Source organism: Silene latifolia, chromosome 11 (assembly GCF_048544455.1).
Source record: "Silene latifolia isolate original U9 population chromosome 11, ASM4854445v1, whole genome shotgun sequence".
Taxonomy (NCBI): Eukaryota; Viridiplantae; Streptophyta; class Magnoliopsida; order Caryophyllales; family Caryophyllaceae; genus Silene; species Silene latifolia.
Window position 1 is genome coordinate 72,571,981 of NC_133536.1, and position 12,311 is coordinate 72,584,291.

The window sequence follows — 12,311 nt, forward strand, 5'->3', positions numbered from 1 at the left end:
ATATTTACTTTGTTAAATCCAAATGGGTTGTTGAGACAATTTTGAACCCTATTAAAGTGAACTGGATTGACATACTACTCGCCCCTAGTTACTTATAGAAGGTGACGTCTCAAAGTAACTAGAGTGTGATGCGATTGATGACAAGTTAAAGTGCCATAGAGTCATATGAGATGACTGGTCGATCATATAGGCAGACTGTGTGGGACACTTTGTTGGGCAGTGACCGCTTGTAGAGTTCTGGTAATTCATAAAGCCTGGTCCTGGCAAGAGCTGCTAAACGAAGGGAATAGTGCGATAGGAATTGTCCACCCCCTTGTCAGGGTTAATTGAAATCTCAAGGCCACTCGAAAAGCAGTGAACTGAAAATGCGTGGCCACGCTCGGAAGGTATCTATGGTAGATAATTCCGGTCAGACAGTTACTCTCCAGATCGAGGAAACCACTTAAGATATGATCAAATTCAAGTACTAACTGTGAGACACCTTGCATTGAGTAGGAAATTGTAATAGGACAAGAGAATTGGTGACGCACATGTTGGAATAAGTGTCCTCCGACAATAATGCGATCACAACTGTCGATCATAATGATCACATGTTTAAATCTCATTTTAAGAATACATGTGGGAAGTAATATTTTACAGTCAACTGGTCCACAAATATCGGTAATGATTGGCTGACTAGAGTTTGACATTACTGTCGTGCGACGGTGTTGATCCCCTTAGGTCATACCTATAGGGAAATACTCTTAATTGATTATTTAATTAATCGTATGCCGATACGAGTTAATTAAATTGCTTAAAATTGACGGATGATTTTGTGAGTAAAGTTAACGTGTCTTATTGTAATTCGATTAAATTAGATACGGTCTAAGTAATCGAATTGTTTTATTACTTAGATAAAATTATTGTTTACGAAACAATTGAAATTGAAATTGAATGAATAATTTATTATAAATACAAGACGTTGTAATTTATAATTTGATAAACCGTTTTGGTACAAGTAATTACGAATTACTAGTCGATTTTGTATATGACATATTTTATGAGTATGTTGATTTTTAATATGTTAAAAATACATTACAATTTCACATGTCTAGTAACATGTCACATATGTCACAATTGACAAATGACAAAATAAAATGGACCTTCCATTTTATGTTATATGTACCAAAATTATGGAGGGAATTATGGTTGATATTGTGTTGATTATTTGAAATAAGAAAACACAATGATCACTCTAGTGTATAGCCATGCAAACCTATTATTTTTTGGGTAGAAAAACAAGCTCATGCATTGGCCACCTTTCCCCCCTCCCAACCGGTTTTTCAAGCTAGAAAATGCCAATGGTGTTTCTATTATCATTCACTACTTCAACATATTATTTTCTAGTGTACGAAAATAATAACATTCTCTACAATTTGTGAAAACTTAGAGAAATAAAAACCTCACAAATTGCTCCTCTCTTGGCCGAAAAACAAGAGAACAAAATTATATTTTGTGTCTAAATTTAAGCTTGTTTTATTTGATACTAGTCCAATATTAATTAAAATATTAAGGGTATTCCTTGGGTATAAGCTTTTGGGAGAGGTTCTAATTTGAACCTTTGTTCATCCATTGTTGGAAAGCTCAAGAACTAACAAGAAGGAGATCTTGTTGGTGCCCAAAATCCGAAACACAAATGTAAGAAGTGACAATTTCTTCTCTACTTTGTTTTATGTTTGCATGCATAAGATCTTGTATTTATTTTATGACTAAATAAATTAATTCATATATGAATATGTATACTAATGAGATTATTGAATTCTAACAGCACACTTGTCTCGGACAAGTGGGAGATTGTTGGAGTTTGTGTCCTCAACAATAGTGCGATCACATGATTTAATATCACAATCAAATCTCATGATAAGAATACGAAAGGGATGATTCATTTATATAGTCAACTGATCATCATTAATCGGTAATTATTGGCTAACTAGAGTTTGACATTACCGTCGTTTGACGGTGGTGATCAGTTGATCCCTTAAGGTCACACCTAAAGGACAATTCCCTAAATAGACAAATTGATTAATTGTATGACGATACAAGTTGATCAATTCCTTAAAATTGAACAATTCAATTGTGAGAGAGAATATTTATATCTTATTGTAATGGGATTAAATAAGATTTATTTTAGTAATTGAAATATTTTATTACTAAAATTGATTATTGTTTGTGAAACAATTGAGATAAGAATGAATGGTTGATTATAATTACAATATGTTGTGAATTATAATTATATGACTCATTTTATTTATGTGATCAAAAATCACTAGTCAATTTGTTATATGTAATTTAATTAATTTATAAAATGATATTTATTTTATAAATATGCATTAAATTAATTAATAACATGTAACATACTACATGTGACATATTGTGTGACAAGTGACAAATTGACAAAATAAAATGGGAGTCCATTTTATACATATGGACCGAAATATTGTAGGTTGTGGAGTATAATGGGTGATTTTTTTTAATGGTTAAAATTATTATAATCATACCTATTGATACATAGCCTTACACCTACAATATTGAGAAGAGCAAAAGGAAAAGAAAAGATGCCATCATTGGCCTCTTATACCCGGCTCCCTCCTCTCTTTAAGAGAGAATTTTGTTCTCTTTTCATTTCACCATTCACTCTACATACATTCATTCTCTTATTCTCTCCACCTCTCTCTAAAACAAGTTTTTAGAAACATGAAGTTGTTCATCTAATATCATAAAAATTCTAAAATTACTAGTGTGTAATAGTGATAATATTAGAACTAATTTTAAGGGTACTACTATATTAATCTAGTTAATTAATATACTAGTTTAAGGGATTAGTCTTGGGTGCAATCAAAGAAGGATCTCTACATTGGGATTTTGGAGGATCATCCAACATATTATAGCTCAAGAACAAATAAGGAAGGTGACCTTATTTGTGCCCTTAATTTCGAGCCACACTACAATGTAAGGGACATTTTTTTTCCTTATTAATCTCTTATTTTGTTATGCATGCACTAAATCTAAAGAACACATATTAAGAAGTTACTAGTTCACTATTAGAAGAGTCTAATAATAGGTATATGAACCTTACAACTTAGACCAAGATAAAGCTACCTTTGGGTTATAGAAAGCATGTGGTTCGGTTACATGGTGTGCCTAAGGATATAGTGTTAGATAGAGATGCGAGATTCATATCACGGTTTTGGCGAGAGTTGCAGGATTTGATGGGAACTACCTTGAAGAGGAGTACTACTTTTCATCCTGCAACAGATGGGCAGACAGAGAGAACTATCAAGACCTTGGAGGATATGTTAGCTTGTGTGATGGAATTTGGTGGTAGCTGGGAGGATAGGTTGGATATGATTGAGTTTTCTTATAACAACATCTATTACATGAGTATTGGGATGGCACCATTTGAGGCTTTGTATGGGAGGAGGTGTAGGAGTCCGATTTGCTGGGATGATAGAGCTGAGGCAGTGGTTTTAGGACCACAGATGGTACAGGAAATGATAGAACAGGTTAAGGTGATTAGGTAAAAGATGAAAGCGGCCCAGGATCGAATAAAGAGTTTTGCAGATCTACATCTTCGTGACATAGAGTTTCAGGTTGGGGATAAGGTTCTTCTGAAAGTATCTCCTATGCGTGGGGTTATGAGGTTTGGTAAAAAAAGGGAAGCTGAGTCAGAAGTTCATCAGACCTATGAGATTTTGGATCGTGTGGGAGAGGTTGCTTACCGGTTAGTGTTACCAACAGCTTTGGATCGGTTGCATAATATGTTTTATTTGTCTCAATTACGGAAGTATGTGAGCGATCCTTCATATGTGCTTGAGGTGGAGAACATAGAGTTGGATGAGTCCTTGTCTTATCTCAAGGTGCCAAAATAGATTCTTGATCGCAAGGTTCGGAAAACTAGGTCCGGGAAAACAATGTTGCTTAAGGTTCTATGGTCTAATCATGAGGTTGAGGAAGCTACTTGGGAGGCAGAAGATGCTATGAGGGAGCGGTATCCGTCTCTTTTTGATCAGGTATGTGTTATTACGGGGACGTAACCATGTTTCTTTTAGGGGGGTAGGAGGTGATCACATAAGGTTTTAGCATGGTTTATGTTAGTTTTCGTACAGTTAGTAGTTGCTTTGAGTCGGTTTGAGTTGTGGTTGGGAGTTTTGTTTTGAGTTTTAGTTGGTTCGTTGTGTCGTGTTTGAGTTAGTGTGTTTTATTTTTTTTTTTTGTTGAACTTCAGGGACGAATTTTTTTTTAAGTAGGTAGGACTGTAGAACTACGGTTTTCTATGTCTATGGGTACTCTATCGAGCGGGGCTTACTTTGCCGAGTAAGTAAGTTTGGTTTACAAAACAGTATTCTCTCTGATGGTTACTCGATCGAGTATGTTGGGCACTCGATCGACTAAGGGTCACTCGATCGATGAAGTAACTTACTCGATCGAGTAAGTCGGTTCTGCGGGTTGTTTTAGCCGGGTTTTGTTAGTAACGCGTGATTGCTATTTAAAGCTTTCCGTCACTTTCTTTATTACTTTTATCTTTTCTAAAAACCTTTCAAGAGAGAAAAACAAGTACGTTGCTTTTGATCTTCGCGTTGCTATCAAACCCCAAAGGCTAAGGTCGTCGGATCGTCGTGTTCTTGACGCCGTTAAGTTCATCGTGTCGTGGGTAAGATCCTTATATGATTTTTATACCGTTTCGTTGATTTTGTTTAAAACCCTAATTAGGTAATTTGGGGGTTTTGGGAGTATAATGTTATATTAGATGGTAATGGTATGATTATGTGATTATAGGAGGTGGTTTCGTAGAGGAGCATTATTGAATAGCCGCTTTGTTACGATCTCGTGATTTGCTAGTTCCAGGTAGGTTTCCCTACTCGGTTATTGATTATATAGTTGACTGATGTTTGATGATGGATTGTTGTTCACTGTTCTTAATCTTTACCGTATTGGAATTTTATTTTTTTTTTGCAACAAAAGCAAGCCATTTAATTCATCCATTTTGGGAATAAAGAGGCCAAATCTTACAAAAGTATAACCAATATTATGACTTATCACATATTAAAAGGCTCCATTAGCTCATCCTCATATTCGGGTTGAGTTATAAATAAGAGTCGAACACTAACTATAAATTGAATGTGCTTAATTAAATAATATATACTATGCTCGATCCCTCTAAAAATACGAGAATTCCTTTCTTCCCATATGCTACACACCATAGCATTCAAGCAACTTGAGAATTGGTTTGCCTTCCAGTGTCTTTTCCTCCTCCGGTTTTCTATCCATCGTAGCTCCCTCTGCAAAATGTCAGTTCTATCCTGCATCTGCAACCATGATAACACTCCCCTCCATACTGTAGTAGCAAATGGACACTTCAAAAACAAGTGTTTGTGAGTCTCATAAGCAGCCTTACATAGAACGTAATGATTAACCAAGCATATACCTCTGTGATTCAGCTTATCGATAGTAGCAAGTCTGTTCTGCATAGCCATTACCGTAATAAAACTATACTTTGGTACAATAGCTCTCCTCCAAACTCCTTTGTCGCAGTGAACCTGAGCTTCCTTATCCCTCAATTTATCATATAACAATGTGAGCTTCAACTTACCTGACTTAACACAACTGTTCAGTATGGTTCTGGCTGTGTTAATATCCCCTGCTTTGGCTACCAGTGCATCCCTAACTGTCAGAATGCTGCGCCAACTTTTTGAGTGATAAGGCTTGCTTTGCATTATCCAAAACCCTGTTGATTTGATATTGTAAACATTGTTCCACTGTGACCATATACTGTCTGACTGTTGCTCAATTGCCCATATCTACTTACATAGGATGTTCTTATTCCATGCTAACACTTCCTTTATATTAAATCCTCCATCTGAGTGTGGTAGACAACATGATGCCCAACTTTTCATAATCAGATTCTTTTCTCCTTCATTCGAATTCCAAAGGAATCGTCTACAGAATTTAGTAATAAGTTTTATCACTCCTTTTGGAATCAAGAGTGTGGCACACCAGTATTGACCCAATCCAAAAATAACACTATTAATAAGACTAACTTTCCCAGCATAGAAAAGCCTATATATGGACCAATGATTTAAAGCATTCTGAATATTGTTGAGTAAATCAACAAACATAGCTTTTTTCAATTTTCCTTCATTCAATGGAACTCCCATGTATCTAAATAGGAAAGTACCTTCAATGTATACTGTATTTCTCAATATTTCCTGCTTTATCTCATCTTTCATGCCTCCCATATATATGTTTATCTTATCAGGATTTGCTTTTAACCCAGACATTTGAGCAAATAAATTTAGTGAATCAGTCACAGCTTTGACTGAAGGAGTGTTCCAATTAACAAAGACCATCAAATCATCTGCAAAAATGAAATGGTTTAATCCAATTCTACCAGACTTGGGATGGTAACTTACCTGTTCCCTCTTATGAATTTTCCTGAGAATCCTGGATAAAATTTCCATGCTCATAACAAATATGAAAGGAGAGAGTGGGTCACCCTGTCTCAAACTACTTTCTCCCATAAAAAACCCAGTAGTCCCTCCATTGATCTTCACACTAAACTATGTTAAAGTTATGCATCCCACTAACCATTTCTGAAACTGATTGGGTATGTTAAAAACCTGTAACATCTGGCCTATGAACTCCCATTGCATGGAATCAAAAGTTTTTTTGATGTTAACTTTAATGAGACATCTGGGAGATATCCCTTTTTGTCCATACCGTTTGATCAAAGATTATGTTAGCTTAATATTCTCAAAGATGCACCTGCCATCTATGAAAGCTCCCCGTTCCTTCCCCATGGGTTTTGGTGGCAAAGGTTTCAGCGTCCCACATAAAATTTTACTCACTGTCTTGTAGAAAACAGTGCAGCAGGCTATTGGCCTATAGTCCATAACAGATGTGACCACCTGTTTCTTTTGTATCAAAGCCAGTTGGGTGGTGTTAGCTTGCTTTGCCATAACTTCTGTTTTAAAAAATGCCAGTACAGCAGCACAAAACTCACCCTTAATCTTATCCCAAGATTTTTTAAAAAATTGAGAGGAGAAACCATCCTATCCAGGACTTTTGTTAGAATCAATGGAGAACATAGCTCTCTTTATTTCAACTTCCTCCAATGGCCTGCACTGGTGATCCCAATCAGCTTCCTCTAACTTAGGACTCTCTAAGTTCTCTGGGTGTATTGCAGTAGTGTCAACTTTCTTCCCTAATAGCCATTGGTAATATTCCACAAAAGCTTGATTTACATCCTAAATTCCTTCTCTATGATACCCTTCCCTATCTTAAATTTTCAAAATTATGCTTCGATGCTTGCGAGCTCCTATTTTAGCAAAAAAATAACTGGTGGAAGCATCATTGAATTTAATATTTTGTATCTTTGCACGTTGCAGCAAGCTACTCCGTTCAAGGTCCCTTAATTTCCAGTAATGCTCCAGAAGACCTTTCTCTTTCTCCAGGTAATCAGGATCTAAAGGAGCCTGTTAAATCTGATTTTGACACCTTTCTAAATCCTTCTTAGCCTGTGTAACCCTTTTAGCCATTCTTGTATAGTTAGTTTTATGAATGACCATAAGTTGAGCCCTAACATTTTTTAGCTTTCCAAACAATTTAAACATAGCATTCCCCTTCACTGGTAATCTCCAAGCCTGAGATACCTTAGTGTCATATTGAGGGTGCTCCTCCCAACAATTTAAATAGCTAAAAATTCTCTTGATAGTGTAATCTTCTTTTATGTGAACCAGTAGTGGGAATGATCTGAAATCCCAGGTGGTAAGTGTAATACTCCGTATTTATAAGTCTTGGGGTACTCTATCGAGTAGGCCTTACTTTGTCGAGTAAGGGTAAGTTGGGTTTTAGAAAAGTTTCTGACCTGTTGGGTACTCGATCGAGTAGCTGGGGCACTCGATCGAGTAAGGGGGTACTCGATCGAGTACCTCGGGTACTCGATCGAGTAGCCGGTTTTACGGGGAGTTTTCTCGGGTTTTGTTAATTATGCGATTAAGGTATATAAGCTTTGTCGTCATTATTCTAAATCACTTTTACAAAACCTAAATTACTGTTTAAGAGAGAAAGCAAGCAAGTTCTTCATCCTAATCGCATTATTAGCAATACCCGGAGTTTGGAAGGTCAGTTCTTAGCGTTGATTATACCGTTGAGTTCCTTGCGTCGAGGGTAAGATCTATGTACCCTTTTTATTGTCTTTCCTTTGATTTGGTTAAACCCTAATTTAGAGATTTGGGGGTTTTATGTGTAGTATGTGATTTGGTAGCCTTTATGTGTTGTATGATAGGAGGAGGGTTCATAGAAGAGGCTTTTTGATTCAAAGAAGAGAGACCGTCTCGATTGTGTGCTTACCAGGTAGGATTTCCTACTCAGTATTAGTCCCATAATGGGATATTGGTTGATGTATTGTGATTGGTTGTTTGATATAGTAATTGTATTGTGATTGTGGTTGTGATCGTTGTTTGTGGTTCGCGAGGCGTGGCCTCGGCTGAGTGGGGTCACTTGCGGGAGTGGCTTCACGCCCTAGTTTTTCCCTTCGTGGAACCCGCCACGAGGGATGTGCACATTAATGGACAGGGTTATCGCTCACTATGTGGAGCGGGGATTTGGTGGGTACGGCTGCGGTCCCCCATCGGGTGTGGCTGGTCCAAGTGGGATCGGTGATTGAGATGATTGGATTTGGCGTGATTGTGTGTGTGTGTGATTTAAGTCTGCTGTTTATCTTATTGTTAATATATATTGAATTGTGTGATTAGTACTGACCCCGGTGTTGTTTTGTAAACCTGCGGTGATCCATTCAGGGATGGTGAGCAGATATTGAGCAGGTATTGAGATGAGTACTGGGATAGCTGGGATGGCCACGACATGATGATAGGAGTCTTCCGCTGTAGCTTATTAGTTATTTACATTTCAGTTAGAACAGTCAGTTTGAGGACATGTATTATACATTTGGTTTGGTTTTGAGAATTGTACTCTTCACTAAGTATTTATATTTAAATGTTGTTTCTTTATTGTTTATTTGATTATCATTGCCTCGGGTAACCGAGATGGTAATGTCTTCATACCTGAGTGGTCCTGGTAAGGCACTTGGAGTATGGGGGTGTTACAAATGGTATCAGAGCGACGATCCTGAAACCTGTAACCAATGAACCTAATGAATGTAGGGAGTCAATTAAAATGAACCCGGGGTAAAAGTTGTAGGAGCTAATGCAAAGGCTTGGGAGACGTCCTAAAGTCGCGAAGTCGCCCTACAATTTTGAACCGGCCACATGGGGGGAGTGTTTGTCGAGTCGTATGTGTGTTTGGTTAACTTGTGTAAGAATGTGGTGAAATGTGTGATGGTTGGATGTTGAAGTAGAAAGTTAAGAATGTGAAAGAAAAATTGGAGATGTGTGGAAACTGTTGATGGTATGATAGCATGTTGAATGTTTTACAATGTGGCATTTAATAACATGATGAAGTTATCTCGTAGATCGTATGAAAAGATGCGTAGCATGTTTAGTTATGATATAATGTGGTTTTATAAAGTTTAGCATGTTAGCACATGACGTAGCATGCGGGTAGCTTTTATGAATTGGCATGACTCGATCGAGTGGGACTGACTCGATCGGGTGGGTTTTTGACGATTTTGAGTCCAGAATCGTGTTTTTGGGTACTCGATCGAGTAACTAGGGGTACTCGATCGAGTAGGGGGTCACTCGATCGAGTAGCCTAGCTACTCGGTCGAGTATGTTAGAGATCAGAAGGTCTGTTTGGGGTCTGATGTTTGGGTACTCGATCGAGTATGTTGGGCACTCGATCGAGTAGCCCGTTACTCGATCGAGTGTGTTTGGGAACTCGATCGAGTAGGTTCTGGGCAGCGTGTTTTCATGCTTTGAGGTTTAGTACGTGTGTTTATGTCTACCCTTTCTTATATATAGTTTCAAGATGCCGCCCAAGAAGACTGCTTTGTACGCGAGAGCTGAGCTTATGAACATAGATGACATCGTTAAGATGTTGGAGCATCAGGATGCTCTCACCGAGGCTTTAAAGACTGTGGGGAAGGATAAGGATAAGGATAAGGAGAAGGAGGTTGATTATTCTAAAATCAGCCTCTATATCGCGAGGTTTAACCCGGAAGAGTACAAGGGAGTTGGGGAGCCTAATCTTCTTGATAGTTGGCTGAGAGAGATGGAGAACATATTAGATTTGGTTCACTGTCCTGATGAGATAAGGGTGGAACAGGCTGCGTTCTATCTGAGGGAGGCAGCTGGCAAGTGTTGGGATACAGTGAAAGTGAGTGCTAAGGAGATATATACAAACCAAGAGTTACCTGCTATACCTTGGGAGGAGTTCCGTAGGGCTGTGAGGAAGGAGTTTGTACCGGAACATGTGAGGAGTAAGTTGAGGGAAGAGTTTGATAGCTTTAAGATGACCGCTGAGATGTCTGTGGCCGAGTACTACAGGCAATTCAATGAGAAGTCTAGGTATGCTGAGGATATGGGTTTGAGTGACGAGAACCTGGCATTGAGGTTTGAGAGGGGGTTGACCCCTAAGATTATGGATAAGTTACCCGTGGGAGTCCTTACTGATGTTAAGGAAGCTTATGAGAGGGCTGGGAGAGCTGAGAGATTGGTGAAGATGGCTCAGGAGAGGTTAGGTGGTGAGAAGAGGAAGTCTGAGAGCGAGGGTGGTGGCCAATCTAATCACAAGAAAGGCAACCACAATCAGTCTAAGGGGTTTTCTTCTGGGTCAGGGTTCAGTGCTGGGGCTTCCTTTGGGCGTGGCCGTGGAAGTGTGAGTAATAGTTGGGGAGTTACCTGCTATAGCTATGGTGGTGTAGGCCACAAGAGACATGAGTGCACAAGTGCACCAGGATCTTTCCAGAGACCTGCGCAGAGCTTCGCGAGCAACAGACCGGCTTGATCATGATCATGGCCAAACCGGGAAGTCGAGTTACCAGAGTGGAGGCAACCGCAACGGCGGTAATTTTATCGAAACCACCAATGAACAACAACAACAATCAAGGGTCGGGTGCTAAGCCGACCACATCACCAAGATCTTGTCCAGGGAGGTGGGCGAAGACCAAATGGCAAGTTATTCATGATGGAGAAAAAGCGGTGAGGAAGATGCGCACGTTATCACAAGACTTTACTTTTCTTGTAAATGGTATTCCTACCTTTGTTTTGTTTGATTCGGGGGCTTCTCAGTCGTTTGTGTCTTCGAGTCATGTTAAACAGTTGGGTTTGAGGGTATATGAGTCTGTTGGTGAGCAAGTTTTTATACTTTCGGGTGAGTCTGTATCATGTGGGAGGTTGTTTAGAGATGTATCTATGATAGTTGGGTAAGTTGATCTACCCGTAGACTTGCTAGAGTTTCCTTTTGACGGTTTTGAGATGATAGTCGGGATGGATTGGTTAGGAAAGTATAAAGCTAAGATAGACTGTCATCAAAAGAAAGTGTCTTTAAGAGGTCCTAAGGGTGTTAGTGTGTCTTATCGTGGGTTTCTAGTCAAACCCAAAGTTAAGTTGATTGCAGCTGTCACCTTGAAGTCTTATCTGAGGAAGGGATGTCCTTTGATCTTGTGCCATGTGAGAGATGACCGGATAGAGAGTCCGACAGTTGATGAGATACCAGTGGTGGGAGAGTTTGCAGATGTTTTTCCAGAGGAGATCCCGGGGTTGCCACCAAAGAGGGAGATAGATTTCACCGTTGAGTTGAAACCAGGGACGGGGCCAATCTCTAAGGCACCGTACCGTATGGGTCCTAAGGAGATGGAGGAGCTTAGGAAGCAGTTGGATGATCTGATAGAGAAGGGATACATTAGACCTAGTGTATCGCCGTGGGGAGCACCAGTTCTTTTCGTGAAGAAGAAAGATGGGAGTTTGAGGTTATGCATAGATTACAGGGAGCTGAACCGAGTGACGATAAAAAACAAGTATCCTTTGCCAAGGATAGATGACCTGTTTGATCAGTTGAGTGGTGCATCAGTCTTTTCTAAGATTGATTTGAGGTCGGGGTACCATCAGGTGAAGATTAGAGAGGTGGACATACCAAAGACAGCTTTCACGTCGAGGTATGGCCATTATGAGTATGTGATGATGCCGTTTGGGTTGTCTAATGCACCGGCAGTGTTTATGGATTTGATGAATAGAATCTTCAGACAGTTCTTGGACCAGTTTGTAGTGGTATTTATCGATGACATCTTAGTCTACTCTAAGACTAAGGAGGAGCATGAGGAGCATCTGAGGATCGTGTTGCAAACTTTGAGGGATCATGAGTTGTATGCTAAGCTA